The sequence below is a fragment of the Festucalex cinctus genome, chromosome 3, assembly GCF_051991245.1.
Source record: "Festucalex cinctus isolate MCC-2025b chromosome 3, RoL_Fcin_1.0, whole genome shotgun sequence".
Taxonomy (NCBI): Eukaryota; Metazoa; Chordata; class Actinopteri; order Syngnathiformes; family Syngnathidae; genus Festucalex; species Festucalex cinctus.
This window is the reverse complement of record NC_135413.1, coordinates 9,050,801-9,068,969: the sequence shown is the minus strand read 5'-3', so window position 1 is coordinate 9,068,969 and position 18,169 is coordinate 9,050,801. Positions and strand designations below refer to the sequence as shown.

Below are 18,169 nucleotides of genomic sequence, written 5' to 3'. Positions count from 1 at the left end.
TCCATGACTATTTTAATAATTGAGTAATCGTTTAGAGACATTTTTTTAATTTAAAATGGTCTAAATCCTCTGATTTCAGCATATCATCAGTAATTGTTCACTATTTTTTTTTATAGTCCTTCATGAAGGAAGACTGCTTATCTTCTGTGTTTAATCAAAATAACACATTTGCAAACATCTGTGTTTACTTTGGAAAACAATGACTAAACCGGTAACATAATACATCAATCCCACCTTTTTTTTTTAATCGCTATACGAATATGAAGTATGGAATACACACAAAGCACTGTTTAATAAACAGTAATCAGGGTAAAATGCTTTTGTAATACACTTTAATGCAAAACTAAAATTAATCCAATTAGTTGATTAATCAATTGAATAATCGATAGATTAATCGATTCTAAAAAAAATATTCGATAGTGACAGTACACATGAAGAATACCGAATATATGGGTGAAGAGTTTACATAACATTTAGACAAATAACTGAGAACAAGTTGTTTTGTTCGTCACTCTTGTCTTATTTTAACACATATTTCCAGTCTGGGGCATACAAATCTTTACTAATGTCACTGGCTGAATCGACATTTTGTGCTCTTGTTTGCTAAATTTGCTAAATTACCATCATGAGAAATAGAGAAATGAGAAATGAGTAGTAGCTGTGAGCAAATGCATTCTACAAATCCAATAAGGGAGGTTTAGAAGTGCCTACTACCTACTACAACACTACTACTATTACTAGCCTACTATTTTTGACTTCATATAAATGTTTGAACTCATTACTCAAACGTTTTTTGAAAAATATAGTTACAAGAATCATGGAATTCAATAATCAAATGGAACAATTAAAGAGCAGGAAGTGTCTAAGGAAAGTATGACACCATTAAAGAGTAACAAAGATCAAAGAAGAAGAAGAAGACACACAGCCAGATAAAATCATCCTTTTGGCACCATTAAAGAAGCAAGCCCAATTGCCAAATATGGTCAGTTCTATGAAATGATTAAAGCTACAATATGGAGGATTTCCCCCCAAAATATCTTAACAATAGTCTTTTTATTTGACCATTTATGACTGAAACATATTCTAATTAGTAGATCAACATCTTTGCTGTTCACAATGGGTACTCCTACAAGCCTCTGGCCAATATTATTTAGGAAGCGTCTGGTCCGAATCCTTCGAATTTCCCGCCCTCTGTCTGCGGGATGTGACGTCATGCACGTCATCGTCAGTTGTTTCCTGTCGCGTGAAGACGGAACTAGTACAGATTTTGGCTGCCCCAGACACCCGCTGTTACTCCGCGGAAGGCTGCTTAAAAAAAAAAAATGAAAACAATGTCAAGTGCCATGAAAAAAAAAAAAAAAATCTAAACTTGATAGTGACCGACGCCGGGCAAGAACGAGAGTGAACATTGGTTTGACATTTCAGCGGTGGAGAGAGTTGAGATTGGACTTGGATTAGAAAAGTGATTCACAGCTGGCTTTCTTTCTACTCCAAAAGGTAAGAAGCGAGTATCTTGACATTTAGAAAAAAAAAAGTGTTGTTTTCAAATAGCAGTAACCTCAAGATCGATCACTTCTCGGTCGTAACTATTGGGGTGAAAGTGAGGTGGACGGCAACATTTAGCGTGAAAGGGGCGGCAAAGTTGAATGTAATAGAACAGAATGACTTTATGAAGAACAGACGTTCCATTTCAATCAGGCTAAATGTTGCCTTATTTTCCTCCGTGAAAACAGCCTATTGTAGCTACATTATGCTAACGGAATGTGAACGGTACTACTGAATGGCGATAACATTCACGGCCGTATCACACTAAGTAGTGAATGGGTCTATATGTTTTTCACAATCGTCAATTTCCATAAATGACAGCCCACCTTTTGGCTCATGCACAATGACGCTAGCCTGGGGGCGACATACACTGACTAGAATCAGGTTGACGTCCGTCGAGCGGGGTGACTACAATATGTAACTGCATATTAACATCGGAATGAGGTCCAATTAATTGATGTAATTTGCACATCATTTTGGAGTACAGCACAGGACTGGACTTCGACCGACTAAAGCAATATGATCTGCACGTCCCGTGGACATCAATTGTTTAGTGGGGATCGAGAGTCTCATTCCGTGAAGTAGCCAGCAAAACTTCTTACCTCTGAAAACATAGTTTAATTGGATATGAAGAGCCCAGTCTTCAGTATTGAAGTCGTGCACGTACGAGTGCGCGCAGCGTGTACGAGCGTGCAGTTTGTTTTCGGCCACAGGTGGCAGTAGCGATTTGAAATTTTAAATCTTCCATATAGCTGCTTTAAATATCAGACCAATTGCAGTTTTACACCACTACCAACCACAGGAAGAAAAAGAGACATCCTTTTTAACTAGCACGCACATCTATCACCATCCCACCTGAATAGTGTCGGAACGCAATCTCAGCAACATGCATTTGTTAATGCAAACACCAGCTTTTACAAGGGTGTTAACAAGCGGGCTTCCCCTGCCAATGAATGAATGGTCCCTGCTACAAATATGTCCCCGCCCGCGTATGCTGTCACACCATCTTCATTAGTCACATTCATTCAACGTGACGGTCGAACCTCGGCTGCATCAAGCACAGCGGCCTTCCCCCCCTTTGGGGTATGACTCATTCTTCAGCTAATGATGAGCGAATGAGCGCTCCTGCATTAGTAGTAAACTAATGTGTCTGAAAGTGGCACCTTGGATGCGAGCTCAATTGCAGTGCAAGATTTGAAGAAGGGATCTCCAAGGGGCTCTGGCGATTTTGGTGGCTGATGGGCTCTTACAAACCATTAGTTGGGCATGCATGACATACTAGAATAGCAAAAGCATTGGGACATCATAAGGACCACTTTATCGGGCACATCATGTGGAAGACATAAGTATTGGGACACCATATGTGCAAAAATATTGTGGAGATACCATTGGGGCAAAATTAATGGGACGAGATGCTTTTGGTGTGGCTTTTTTTTTTTTTTTTCCCATTATCCGAGTTTCTTCTCTACTAACTAGTCGAAGTGCAATTTCTGGAGAAATTGCGTGGGAATGCTGAATGCTAATAGCTGAATACTAAGCTGAATTCTTATGAAGTAAATTGAAAGATAAATTATGTGAAAATGACCAAGTTTTAATTGAAGTTGAAAGATGAATGAATAAGAAGAAAATTTGAACTGCAATCTGTCTAAAGTGGGATTTAATCATTTCAGAGAAATTATAATCAATTTCCTGAAACGATAGTCAGTTGGTATCAAACCATCGAATGTACTAAAATGTGGCACAAGCGGGGTTCAAACCCAGGTTCTCCATGGGGAAGAAATTGCTCTAACGACTGATCTAACTTGCCTGGTTCAAATTCATGGCTAATGGCGTATTTATTTTAAAAATAGCCATCTGATGAAAGCCAACTTGCACTTGTAGTGCATTTCATTACATGATAGTCAGTTGGTTTACAGTTATATCACTAAGCATAATTGCCATGGATATAATCAGAGGTGGGATTCGAACCCGGGACCTCCTGGTCACTGGACAATGCACTGAGTAGTAATCAGAGAGCTGTTAATGATGATCAGTTGTATGTATGTATGGAAAGAGGGACTTAGAAAACGTTCTTCCGCCTTTTTGCAAATGAATGGGAGAAAGTTGATAATTTTAAATTATGTGAGTACTGAAAGTAATGTGGAATCAGATGATATATACCACGAAGGCGTGAATTTTTGAAGCAAGTTGAAATTTGAACGGTGTAAATCGGAAGTATTATATGGGAGATGTTTCTCGGAAAATAAAGTGAGGCGAAAAAAGATCCGAATAACTTGTGGGAATGCTTTCAGCATTCCCACAATTAGTGATTTTGAGTGGACGACATGTCGAATAGAGAAGAGGACACTTCATAATGCAGACATATCACCAAAAAAAAACTGGTCAACGTGATTACCAGTCAGTCATCATGAAATGGATTATTGTTTGCAAAGACTTGAGGGAAGTAATAGAAGATGAAAAAGGCACACACATACACTGCCTTAATCCCCTGGGTGTTTTTTTCCCCCTCTAACTCCTGTCAGCAGTTTGAACAGCAGCCTCATATCCATTTATGTCATTGTGTTGTACAATTACATTGAAAAATGCTCGAGTGCTCTTTCTTGTTGGTGTGTTTTATTTATTTATTTTCTGTGGAGGGATTTAAATCTAACATCCAAAGAATACAACTATGTACTGTGTTTTTCCCAAGTTTCTTCTCATAAATATTATAATTGTCCAGTGATAGAAGTGGTGGCAAAAAGTGACTTTTCTACTTTACCAGTCGCTGCTGGGGGCCTTAAGTTGTGTGCAAGCTGAGCCTGTGAGATAATAGGGGAACATCTGAGCAGTATCTTCATCGCCGTAAAGCCTTGACAGCTCAGTGTAAAACATGCAGATTTAGCGAGCGACCGCTTCATGTGAGAATAAATGTCAACGACTCGCTGGCGCACGCAAACTCTTACAACATGTCGGCAAAAACACTAGTTGAACTATGTTTTTTATTCATGCATGCTTTTTCTTTTTTTTCTTTTTTTATAACATAGTCTCATAGTCATTTGGATTTTCATCTACTTGCAAAATGTCTTTTAGTCAACAAAACATGAATCATCTAGTTAGTTTAATTAGTTCAGTTGAATTAGTTTGATGTTTTGTCAGTTCGTCAGGTTTGTTCATCAGTTTCATTTGTTGCTTTTGTCTGTTTTGTTAATTAATTGTACATAGGTGTGAATGTTTGTTGTTCCATGCGACGACTAGGCAAGGTAAGCCTCTTACCCAAAGTCTGCTGGGATAGGCTCCACCTCACCCATGAACCCAATGATCTTATAATATAATATAATATAATATAATATAATATAATATAATATAATATAATATAATATAATATAATATAATATAATATAATATAATATAATATAATATAATATAATCTTAGTTCCATCAGTTAATTTAGTTGAGTTTACTGTACTTCTTTAGTTAATACATTTCATGTGTTACTTTATTTATTTGTATTTATTCTGTTCATTCTGTTTCTGTTCTGCCACAGCCAAGATTCAAATCCATAATCTTAGAACTGAGGAAGAATACTAACCACTAAACACTATGCTGCACATGTCAAAATGCTACTTTGAAAAAAAAGAATGGCTGTTTAGCTCTCATGGCAGCAATTTTCTGAAAATCAGTCTTCACGAAGCTAGCCCCTGATTTTTGCCGAGTGCTTCTGATAGGTTCAAATGTCTTGACTGTCAGAGGTGATATCGCCACCTGCTGCCATGGCATGTACGTGATAGCCTGTGGGATGCTTTTTGTCTCTGGACGGGGAAGAAATAATTGCGAACGTGTGCATGTGCTGTAGTCATCTATATATTGTGACTCACTGGAGACAACAACATGTCGAAGTGGAGAGACAAAGTGCACAGTGGATGATGGTGAACCTTGCAGGTAATCAAAGTACCGTCAATATGTGCACCAACACATGTTATCTGTGAAACAAATGACGCGCTGAGTCGCAGTGCCATCTGTTATAGATAAGACCAAGAGGTGCCGGGCTTCCATCCATGTTTTTTTTTTTTTTCTTTTTTACGGTCGTTATCGCCAGCACAGGTGAAGACGAGTGCAGTATCTATCTTAGAAACGACCATCTCAAGAGGCCACCTGACATCTAATAGCGAAGACGGCAGCGGGCTCCAGGCGCTTATAATTATCTTCACATTTCCATGTTACGGCAGACGATCTCCCCGGTGGAACATAATTCATTAAAGGAGACACAGTAGCATGTCTTTTCTTCTTCTTCTTTTTTATTTTTATTTTATTTTATTTTTTTAATTTTTAACAGGTTAACACTTTTTAAGTCCCAGTTGTCTTAATAATGTCTGTCACATGATTTTTACAAAATAGACCATTTCATAATGTTTGTAAAAAAAAAAAAAATAGGCCCTGAGGTCGTTTGAGTGACTACCACTTGCTTTACCTGAAAGAAATTAGCGGGTGCACCACTAGGGACATCTTTTTTTTCTGTATTTTTTTTTTTTTTTTTTTTTTTTTTTTACTTAAAAAAGGGTTCATTTAATCCATCAGAACCTATGCATGAGGAGGGTAAATGGAACCACAACTGTCATGAAAAGTTGGCTCTATAATGAGATTCATTGCTCAAAAATCATTTCCAGTTTAATACATTTTGTACAATACTTTATGTGGACATACGCTGCCATTGTTATTTACGTCACAACACATTCAGGGGTATATTCACTAAGAATGCGCTGTGTCCGGTAATAGCGCAAAATATTGCACCACAACTGCAGCCGTAATCTGCGCCCAGTTACCCACCTATTCACGAAGGATATTGCTCTAATCATATACCGGCGCAAACATGCCCACAAAAATGACAGCTTGGAGCAAATTTACATCTGATTTACCACACATGGCAATGGATTTGCGCCAACAACATGGTTGTTATAGTAACAGTTGAGAGAAAGATGACATTATCAGAAAGTGAGGTTGGGCAGAGAGAGAGAGTACGAGTTTTACTTATTTAGCGCCATTAAGCTGTACAGAGCAGAGAGGATGACGAAGACGTCATTCATTCATAAAGTACAAATTATTGGTGCGAACGTTTTTAAAAAATGTATTTTCAGATGTTGGCGTGGGCGTACAGTATGCATCCATCCATCCATCCATTTTCTTGACCGCTTATTCCTCACAAGGGTCGCGGGGGCTGCTGGCGCCTATCTCAGCTGGCTCTGGGCAGTAGGCGGGGGACACCCTGGACTAGTTGCCAACCAATCGCAGGTACAGTATGCATCTGGCATGTAAAAATGATCGTAAAATGCCTCCCCACCATTGCCGATCAGCCCGGGTTACGTTATGTGTCTTAAACCAACATAGAAAAATTCCCCCCCCCTCTCTCTCTCTCTCTCTCTCTCTCTCTCTCTCTCTCTCTCTCTCTCTCTCTCTCTCTCTCTCTCTCTCTCTCTCTCTCTCTCCTCTGCGTGATCTGCCGTGCATGTTGTGCCGCAAATGCCATGCATTTGCTGTCATGATCCTGGGATCGAGGTTGCGGCAGGTTCATACATGCGTTATTTGCAAACTCCGTGTGGCTATTAGCGCTGGCGTTAGTAAATTAGACGCTGTATATCAATGAGTCTCATTTGCATTGGGGTGGGCATATTTTGCATCAAATGTATGCAAATTACCTAATTTACATCCGCGCAAATGACACCGGCGCAATCTGGTTGGCAGAGCACTTTGTGACGGATTTCCCCATCTGCGCGTGTTTAATGAATTAGGCGCTGCCGGATTGCTCCATTTTTACCGGTTAGTGGCAATTAATTAATTAATTAATTAATTAATTAATTAATTAATGTATTATTATTATTATTATTATTATTATTATTATTATGATTATTGTTGTTGTTGTGTGACAAATATTCACAAAAATAAATGAAAACACCTTAGAGAACCTGGACATAATTTACATTATTTGCATAATAATAATAATAATAATAATAATAATAATAATAATGACAATATTAATAATATTTAAAAAAATTAAAATCCAATTTTTGATATAAAACAGGTACTGAAAATAGTTACTTTGCCTGGTAACGAGTTACTTTTATTATGAAGTAATTCAATTACTAACCTGGTTACTTTTTAAACAAGTAATGAGTAATTATTACTAATTACTTTTTTAAAGTAACGTTCTCAACAGTGGTCACAACGTAAATAACAATGGTGGCGCATCTCCAAATAAATTTGAATACAAACTGTATTAAACTGAAATTTTTTTTTGAAAAATGAATCTCTCTCATACTTATGTTAGAAAACTTGTCATTGCAGTCGGGTTTCCTTTTAAAGCCAATGGATGTTGTAAATAGTTTTACTAAAAAGATTGCAAGAATGCCTTGAGGTCACTGACTCTTCACTTATTATTGACTTATTGATTTTGAAAGCTGTCTAAGTGTAAATGTCAGAAATTATTACCCCAAGGCAGCTCAGGTGTGTCAGACATCAGCATTGTCAGTCGCTTCTCACCTTGCCAGAACTACACACGATAATAAAAAAAAGATAGACAAACACGTGTTTGAACACAAATGTCGCTAGAGAGGTACAAACTTGTTTTCAGGCTTATTAGGTGTTTGATCAAGTGGAAAAACAAACAGCGGACAGCTCCACTATACCGGCGGCTCTTTGAAAAAACTAAACAAAAATGAAAGGAAATAGTTGGAGCGCTCTCGATGAGAAAAACTGTTGTAATTAACAACCTGTCATGATGTTTTGTTGTAGTTGTTTCGTTTTGTTCTCTATGCTGTTCAAAGCTACTTGAATAACAAGAGCAGGGTCAGAAGCATGGGGGTACTTGAAACCATAGCAACTGCAGCCTGCCTGGCTCAAGGCCAGGGTGCATCCCAGCGACTCTGCAGCTAATTAACACATTATCCATGTAGCAGATGTAATAAGAGGTACTCCTGTATACAAAAGGTGTATAGCAGAGGTAAAATGATGGAGTTCACCATGTCTCCTAGCTAATAAATCTGATGGCTCAGACTGCTTTTGTACAGACTTCTGTAAAGTGAATAACGTCACCAAGACAGATTGTTATCCTCTTCCTTGAGTTGATGACTGCATAGATCATGTTGGAGGCTCGCCCGGGACTGTTTTTTATGGTGTGATTGTTTTTTTCTAGGCATTTTTGTCACACCGACTGCATAATTTTTGGGTGCTTTTTGTTGTCTTCTTTGCATCAGTAAATGTGCTTTGCGCAGGTATTGCAAACTGTGCAAAAATTGTTTGTTGTTTCACTGTCTACAAGTGTGTCGTCTGGCCTGTGGATGAATTGTTACTATGACACTTAAGTTCGCTGTGTCATTTTTTAGGTGAGAGGTGTGTTTGACATATATTATTAAAGGGGAAAAAAATCAAAAAAAATTTAAATTGACAATCGTAGCCCCAGTAGTCTAATTACTGGATTCTGGTTAATATTGCATCAGTGGAATACGAGTTAAGCAGTGAAATCCAGCTGTTTTTATCAATATCAGAAGGCGGCCATTTTGCCACTTGCTGTCGAGTGAAAATGACATCACAGTTGCTCAGAAAACAGGTGAGCTCTGATTGGTTGTTGCCTGAGCGCCCTGATCAACATTGATGTGATCTTCAGTCGACAGCAAGTGGCAAAATGGCCGCCCCCGGGCTCCGGGTGGAGGAGTGGAAGCGTCACTTGCCTTTGGTGGGGGTTGGCGTGGGTTCGCTTCCCCATCTGGGAGACCATGTACATTTGCGTGCATGTTTGTGTGAGTGAGTGACAAAATTAATGAATTAATTAAAAAAAATAAAAATAGTCACCCCCTGAGATGGTTGAAAACAGCTGCATTTTGCTTCTTAACTCATATTCCACAAATATATTAATCAGAATGTCATATTTAGACTAGTGAGCTCACTTATTATTGTCAAGAAATGTTGAAGGTTGACTTTCTATTTAAGGTATGTTAACAGTATGATAAACTACTTGGAATTGTGATTCAGTAACACATACAGTCGCATGTGTGCATGTTCTTCAGCAGTCGCACGTGCGTGAGTAAGGTGTTGAAATGATGTGCTCACCTTGATCCAAATGGGAAAGGTAGGACGGACGGCAGGAGGCGGTGTGGACTGAGGGGACAAACGGAAACTAGGACACATGAAATATTCAAATTCTTCCCGGGAAGTCATGATCATCATCATGTGGTGCTTTCATCTCACTTATTTGGTACCAGGACGTGAGAAGCTTCCTTCGGCGACGCTGCGCCCCACCGGCGCACATCTTCATTCGTATTCCTGGAGAAGAAGCAAAAGGAGGAGGAAAAAAGGAAAAAGTGACTTCTTTAATCCCCTGAGAAGTATTTGGCACCATTAAGCGTTTGGCCCACGCCGTGATCTCGCAGCCACCCACTCGCTGACTTCATGTAATTTTAATTTCTGCTGCAAGTGACTTTCAAGTCATGCAAGAAACAGTAGCATTTTTAATCAGGAAGCCTGACATGTTTCCAGCAAGGCCAATCACTACAATGATGTTATGATCGCCCAGCCTTCAACAGCACTTCGTTCATGCCCACAGTAAAATGTTTTGCTAAAAAAAATTAAGTTCAAGGAAAAAATTACCCAAAGTCTTTACAAATAAAACAGTCTTTCAGATGAAATATATGTTTTGAACTAAAAAGTTAGCTACCATACATACAATTTATTAGCAGCCTGTACCATATTCGAAACACATTTGACATGTCCCACAGCATATTTGTCATCTAAATCAAAAATGTTTATTCTCACAAAACTGACATTACAAACTGATATTAGCTATTTTTCCCAGAGAAAAATGATGTCATCCTTATATTTGATTTATTTTTATCCATACATACATCCATCATCGACCGCTTATCCGGGGTCGGGTGAAGGGGAAGCCCAGACTTCCCTCTCCCCAGCCACTTCAACCAGCTCCTCCGGCAGGACCCAAGTTGTTCCTGTCATGACTGTGTTTTGTTGTTGCAACTGCCTAATGATGTCTGACATGTTTTGTTTTCTTTGAACTGATGTAATCAGCATGTAACCTGCAACTGTTTGATGTCAGGAATGTTTAATCTCTTTCAACTGGTTAGAAGCCTGTCAGTTTCACCCGCATGTCGGTCAGCAGCTATTCCGATTCATACGTGTCAGTCATGTTTAAGCAACCTATCAGAGTTATCCGCATATCTGGCCTATCAGATTCATTCGCAGACGATGATAGTCAGACCAGAGAAGTTGTTTTTTGCCGAATTATTCCTCTGCTCACCTCCACACCCCAAGTTAGTTCCACGCCTCTTAATCCATGATACCTTCTCGTTTTGTGTGGTCTTGTCGTGAGTACGTTCCGCGTAAACAAGATTTGTTATGCGAATAAAGCGTTAAACTCTTATTTGTGTCTGCGTTTTTGGGATCCAACTCGTGAACAAGACCCCAAGATACTAGAACTCCTCCACTCGGGACAGGATCTCATTCCCGACCCGGAAAGGGCACTCCTTCCTTTTCCGACTGAGGACCATGGTCGCGGATTTGGAGGTGCTGATTTTCATCCCGACTGCTTCACACTCAGAGTTGGAGATCACGGCTTGATAAATCTAACAGCGCCACATCATCCACAAAAAGCAGAGATGCAATGCTGAGGCCACCAAACCGGAACCCCTCAACGGCTCAGCTGCGCCGAGAAATTCTGTCCATAGAAGTTATGAACAGAATCGGTGACAAAGGGCAACTTTGGCAGAGTCCAACCCTCAATGGAAACAAATTTGACTTACTGCCAGACCAAACTCTGACATCAGTCATACAGGGACTGAACAGCCCGTATCAGGGGGCTCGGTACTCTGTACTCCCGAAGCACCCCCTACAGGACTCCCTGATGGACACCGTCGAATGCCTTCTCCAAGTCCACAAAGCACATGTTTATTTTTCTTCTAAAGCAAACACAAACTCTGCCTGTATTTTCTCTCTAAAATGAAAGCAATTGTGAAATAAAGCTTTGTTTTCTTCTTCCTTTAAATGCCCATAGAAATAGAAAGTGAAAAAATAATTGGGTTCCGTAGTGTAAATCCAGCCAAAGTGTGTCAAGGTTTGTTTGTTTGGGACAAAAAAAAAAAAAAAGAGAAGAAAAGATCATTTCCTCACAAGGTCAAGCAAGATTTTTTTTGTTGTGTCTCGGCAGCAATCTGTACGTGCTGCGTGTGAGTGAGTGAGTGAGTGAGTGAGTAAGTATAGTATAGTATAGTATAGTATAGTATAGTATAGTATAGTATAGTAATTATTAGACAGTATGCATCGTAACTAGGGGGAGTGTTTTTAACCTAGCTGCAGCTAGTGTCGCTTCTTGCGCAACTGTTTAAAAACAACCCAAATATTCTAGCCTCAAACGTAATTGACAAATGATTTATATAAATGCAACCGTAATGAAACCAGGAAGCCAACGCAGACGCCGGAGCTAACAAACAAACCCAACATGAACGAATGGACGTTGCTATTAATTCTGTTCTCGCCGTTTCCTTGTTGAATGTCGAACAGCGAGAGGCACTTTCTAGCTGGTAAGATGTTCGTTCCCTTCGACAAGAACCAACACAAAATTTTCACCAGTGACTGTGATTGGTTAAAACAAACGTGGAGAATGTCGCATCGTCCAATCAGCTCAAATTATTGTACAGAATGTCCCGCCTTTTCCTGACGAAATTTCTGTGGAGAGGTACCAGATGGATATTGCCAGGTTAGGATTTCTACTTTCCAACATTAAAATTGCTGTAACTTTGTCAATTTATGAGGTACTTCCATGTATTATATATCATTTTAAAGGGAATTAAGTGCAGAATTTGAATATACCAATATTTCAATGTTGATTTTTTTTAAATAATAATAATAATAAAAATAAAATAATAATAATATATATATATATATATATATATATGTATGTATGTATTAGAGCTGTCAAACGATTAATTTTTTTAATCAGATTAATCACATCTTAAAATTTTGATTAATCACGATCATTAATCATGACTTAAAAAGGCTTTTTTTTCCCCAACATATTTTGCCCGCTAAATTTGAAACGCACATGTTATGTGTTAATTTTTTCGACATTTAATGTTATGAGGACGTCTTCAAAAATTTATATCCGCTGCACACACTCATCCTTCTTTTTCTAATCAATAAATTATTTGCATTATTTAAAATGGGATAAATGACCTATGGCATATGTAAACATTTATTAAATTCTTCACTTTCATGCATGAAGTTATGTTTATTACTCAAACTCCAACGGCTACCTTGAACGCAACCATCCACTGTCAGCTAAAAAGGATCATCTGTGGTCAATAGTGTGATTAATCCGTGGTAATACAATGATTAATGCGATAATTTTTTGTGATTAATTAATTAGTTAACGCTTTAACTTTGACACCCATATATATATATATATATATATATATATATATATATATATATATATATATATGTATGGAAGAAAATGTGTGGAAGTGTATGTACTGTATTGTAAGCGTTGCGTTTGAGTGTTCATGCTGATGTTGATGCCTGCGGTCACCGCTGCTGGCATTTTTGGGATACATCCCAGTCTCTGCAGGCAAAAGTGGGTTATGATAAATCTTTTCTTGTCTCACGCGTAGTCGTATACACACACGCACACACATGGCCGCGGCGCGAGTAGCGTTGCATGGAGCGGTGTGTAACTAAGCACATCGTGTCAGACAATCCCACTTTGTGCCGCAGAGCCAGCCGGCCTTCCCTTCATGCTCCGTCTGCCGCTTCCTCATCTCTGGAGGACGACAACCTGAGAGCCACTGTGCGTACAAAACCGACGCTCGTCATTATCACTGTTCACGTTCAAGGTCAACGCTGCTAATCAGGGGATTGGCCTTTTTTCTCCCCCTCACACTGAGCACAGAAGCCCTTGCAGCATTGCCAGCTCATTTTCAGCACGGCTGCATTTAAAATGAAATGATTTTTTTGTTTTAACTAGTAAATTTTCAGTTAAAACATGTTACACATCCATCCATCCATCCATCCATCCATCCAAATGTAATTAAAATTTTATTTAAATAAATGTTTGAAACAGTTCTTAAAGATTAAGTACAAAGGACTAATTACTTAATATAATTAAGGTGTATTTAGGCAGTGCTTCTTTGACAGACCACTAGAGGGAGCCTCTCTTTAGCCTCAAGCCTTATTAGAACCTCACATTCCAGCAGCGTTCTCTCAGTACGCGGTTTGGTTATTGAGGATTCGTTCTATCGCATATTTTCATTGGTGATATTTGCAACCCAGTTTCTGGTTTGAAGAATTCGCAAGCTATTTTAAGAATAAAGAGAACTTGAATTTACTGTAGTTATTGACATTGTCCTCGTGCTGCTTTATTAACGCAGACTATAATCACCATTTTGGTATTTATTCTACATTTTGCATTTTAAAAGTTAACTTTCTTTCTTGGAATGTATCACCAGTGAAACATGAGGGAAAACTGTATTAAATTTGTTTCCATTTTTTTTCCTTGAAAAAAAACAAAACCATTTTTCAACACAGTTATGGTCAGGGTTAATGTTATCACATTTGTATGTATTCTCATACAATGTATTCTCACAAAACTATCACTTGATTATTATATTATTCCTCTTGTCTGAGAAAAATGTAACTTAATCCTTATAATAATGCACTTTTTTTTGCCCCAAAATTATGTGCCTTTATTATCTAATTACAATAACTTAATTAAATGTAAAGCTTTTTTTATGAAGCTCTTTCCACCTCAATAAATTACATTCTTCTCTGAAAATTTGTGGGAGAAAAATAAAATTTACTTCGATAATTCTAATCAATCATTAAAAAAAAAAAAAAAAAAAAAAAAAAAAAAAGATTGATTATGATTCATACAACTCCATCTTCGTAACATTTTCTTGTAAACAAAAAACAAACAAACATAATCCTCACAATATTCTTTTCTTCCATCTATCCATCCATCCATTGTCTTGACTTCTTATTCCTCACAAGGGTCGCGGGGGGTGCTGGAGCCTATCTCAGCTGGCTTTGGGCAGTAGGCGGGGGTCACCCTGGACTGGTTGCCAGCCAATCGCAGAATATTATTTTCTTCTTCCTAAAAAACATTTAGCATTAAAAAAAAAAGGCAACATAAAAATACAGCTCAACTTTGTTATATTATTGCTCTTTTACTTCATGACTTCATCCTCATATTACTTTTTTTTTTGTCTGTGTTATTTCTCTAAAATTAAAAAACATTCTCATACAAGAAAGCTTTTTTTTCCCAATGAATTTTTCTCGAGAAAATAAAACTTTATTGAAATGTGAGTTTCACGTTGAATTAAGGCTGATCTGTAATCCCGCAGGTGTGGGCTGGATTCAGACGGGCACAGTAACTCAGGTTGGGGTTTGCCCACAAATGCCCCCCCATGATGCCGCCACTGGTATATATGAGTAATCACCATTTACTTGTCCCACCTAAGTGGATGTGTCTCGTTGACTTTAGCCTGGTGTCTAATCACATTCCATCCCCCCATCCCATCATACTTCCCGAGTCACATTGCAACTTCCTTTAGCCGCTTGCCTATGACACCACACATCATTTTGAGTGTGTGCGTGTTTTTATGCTTTAATATAATTTCTACTCAAATTCTTCATTTCCTTGTCAGGTATCATTGCTATCCCCATCTTGCCGTCTATCTCCATTATTATGCCATAAAAACAAAGGCACATCAGCCTCCATTGGTTGTCGCTCATCCATGCCGAGCTGATGATAGATGGCGTCGCCTTCTTCAACGTCGGCAACACAACATGAGCATCGGGTTGCGCTGGTTATTGCCTTTCGTGTCTGACCTCTCCTTGTACACGAGCACGCCGAGCGGAAAATTTCATCTTGCATCTATCAACAGCGACTAAAATCAGCTTATTTTTACATTATCGCAGCGCTGTGATTTATGTGGTAGCCAAATTCACAGCTATTTTTTAATATAGTAGTTAGTGTGTTAAAAGAACAAAAATATCCCGCTTAGTAATGCCAAACATTTAACCAAGCGTCCTTGCCAACATTATGATGTCTTTTGTGACCTTCACAGAGAATAAAATTTAAATATGTGTGCTTGTTGCATCAGAGGGAGGAAAAATAGTGAAGTGGACAGTATGCCAACCTTGACATCCATCAGAAGTTTCCATAAAACAGTCATTTTTATTTTTATTGCATGACATGCACTTCATTACTCTTGCAAAGCTAGACCACTTACACCAATTATGGCGCTCTGGCAACACTCTGCGTCTGTGCGAGGGAGATTATTGGAGGAGAGGGAAGGGAGGAGTCACTCTTTGAGAGGCAGTTTGTCATTTGGATTTATCTTTACTTATTATTTTGTATACTTGTATTATATGGGTGAAATGACCGCCCCCACCCCACCCCATAAATGAGATAATACATCTCGAGGGTCTAGCTTTGAAACAAACAAACAAGCAAACAAACAAATAAATGGTCTGATTATAAGACGAAATGGCAAAAACATTTGCTTAGGGATGAACTGACTTCACGACGTTAAACCCGTCGACAAATCAGCTTACTCTGAAATCTCACACATACAGTAACTTTTAACATTTTTGATTGTTTCAAAGACTAGTCAAGATGTCCTGGTTTGAATCCCAAACATACAGTATGAGAAATAACAATTGTGACACGAGTACTGAATGCGCTGACGGCTAACCTGGGGTCCATTTCACAGAGCAGGTTTAGTGAGAACCGTCTGTTAACCCTGAAATGCGCGAAACTCTGCATTTTCCACTTCAGAAAGGAAGGTAACTGAAACCAGAGAAAAAGAGGTAACTCTAGCCTGTTTCATGAAAAGAGGTAACTTAAACTCTCAGTTAGTTACCGTAGTAAAGTAACAGAGTCTATGAGCTGGTGCGCTTCCATTACCCTTTTTCGCAAAAATAAAAGCGATATTGTACTATTTCGATAAAGTACAATTTCGAATTGTCGGTGTTTCCATTGAAGAGAGTTTCGCTTCTGAGGCGCAATTCTCGGAATGTCCCGTCTTGCGAGACCTCGCTGTTCTGTAGGAGGTGCTCATGATGTTTACGGTAGACGGACGCCCGGTGTAGTTATATTACTTTAAAAACACTCACCCCTCATCGGGCGGTTTCGGGCATTTAGTGTTGGTGTTGTTGTGTGTGTGTGTGTCCCTCGGCAGTCGGCAAGCAGTTCTGACATGAAAGCGAGTGGCCCCGTACTTCCTACTTCCTGTAATCCTAAAATGTTGTTGTTCCCATGCAGTAGCTGGGTAAAAGGCGGGTTACAAATTGTTAAAAGTTTCTGATGTTTTCTGCTAAATTAACCAGACATGGCAGGGCAGGATTTCAAGCTCTCTTCTCCTCAATTTCTTGAAGGAGGCTCGCTCGGTTACACCTCTCTCTCTTTTACGCTCATGACATGCAGTAGCCGATACAAATCACTTCAGCATGTAAAACTAAAATACAAAACCAAAATAATTCTCAAAACAAATAGTAATTGCAAGTTTAATAAAAATGCACATAAACAACGTGTTACAGTCCTTTCCTCCGTGACCGGGCGGGTGTCACATGACTACTAATGCGCAAAAAGTGTTTCCATTACACTTTTGCAAAATACTTCTTTTTCGATACGTCTCAAAAACCACCTCATGAGAGCGCAAAAACTTTGTTGCGATATTTGAGAGTTTTTTCGCAAATCCGGTGTTTCCATTACCAGCTTCATTTTGCGAAACATGCCATTTGCGCAAAACTGAGGGTAATGGAAATGCATCTTATGAGCCTAACCTGGTCGGTAGCAGGTTTATCACAATGAACCTCGAGGTTTTCTCTGTCTCCGCCTCCTTTCAGCCACACACGACATTTGATTTCCTCATTTATTCAGTCAGATGGCGAGTTTTGGTGTAACATATTTCTGCCGTCTGTTATTTAAAATATATATATATAAATAAATAAAAAGTCAATAGGCCAATATTAAAAGTCCACTTTTTTCACAAACATGGCATGTTCTTTTGATAAATAATCCTGTTACTGATGGTGCACTCTAAAAAGAGAATTGTTGAAACAAATTAAGATTACAAATTGAATTGTTGACCAACTTAATAAATTTGCTTCAATTGGTAACACACGATTGAATTAGATAAATTTAAGTGAATACATTAAGTTTAATTAATTATGAGTTCATTAAACTTAACATATTCAGGTTGGATTAATTTTGGATTAACAAGTTGAATTTTTGACCAACTTAATAAAATTGCTGGTAACACACGATTGAATTAAATTAATCCAAAGTGAATATATTAAGTTTAATTAATTATGAGTTCATTAAACTTAACATATTCACTTTTGATTCATTTTTATTAACTTAATTTAACCGCGTGTTACTAATTGAAGCAATTTTATTAAATTGATCAACAATTCGTGTTCTAAAAATGGTTTAACAATTCTCTTTTTCGAGTGTGCAGGCAGCATTACTGCGCAGGGAATTACATATTTGTCGTGAGATGTAGGCCGTGCATAGATGGTCTGGCATTTCCAGACAGTTTTCTTTTGGAACGGTACCATTTCACATTAGAGTCCATCATCTACATGC

The 18,169-nt window shown here is 38.4% G+C and overlaps 1 long non-coding RNA gene across 4 annotated transcripts; it reads right to left on the bottom strand.

Moving 5' to 3' along the window:
• Positions 1-222: 222 nt before the first annotated feature.
• Positions 223-10,547, bottom strand: LOC144016662 (uncharacterized). 4 transcript variants are annotated; one of them, XR_013282962.1, is made up of 5 exons: positions 10,413-10,547; positions 9,760-9,834; positions 9,622-9,669; positions 8,005-8,065; positions 223-1,308 (listed from the first exon to the last, which is right to left on the bottom strand). It is a non-coding gene; the product is annotated as an uncharacterized LOC144016662 (long non-coding RNA). The 4 variants fall into 4 exon arrangements; XR_013282961.1 differs by having other exon boundaries at positions 223-1,305; XR_013282963.1 differs by lacking the exon at positions 8,005-8,065.
• Positions 10,548-18,169: the final 7,622 nt, after the last annotated feature.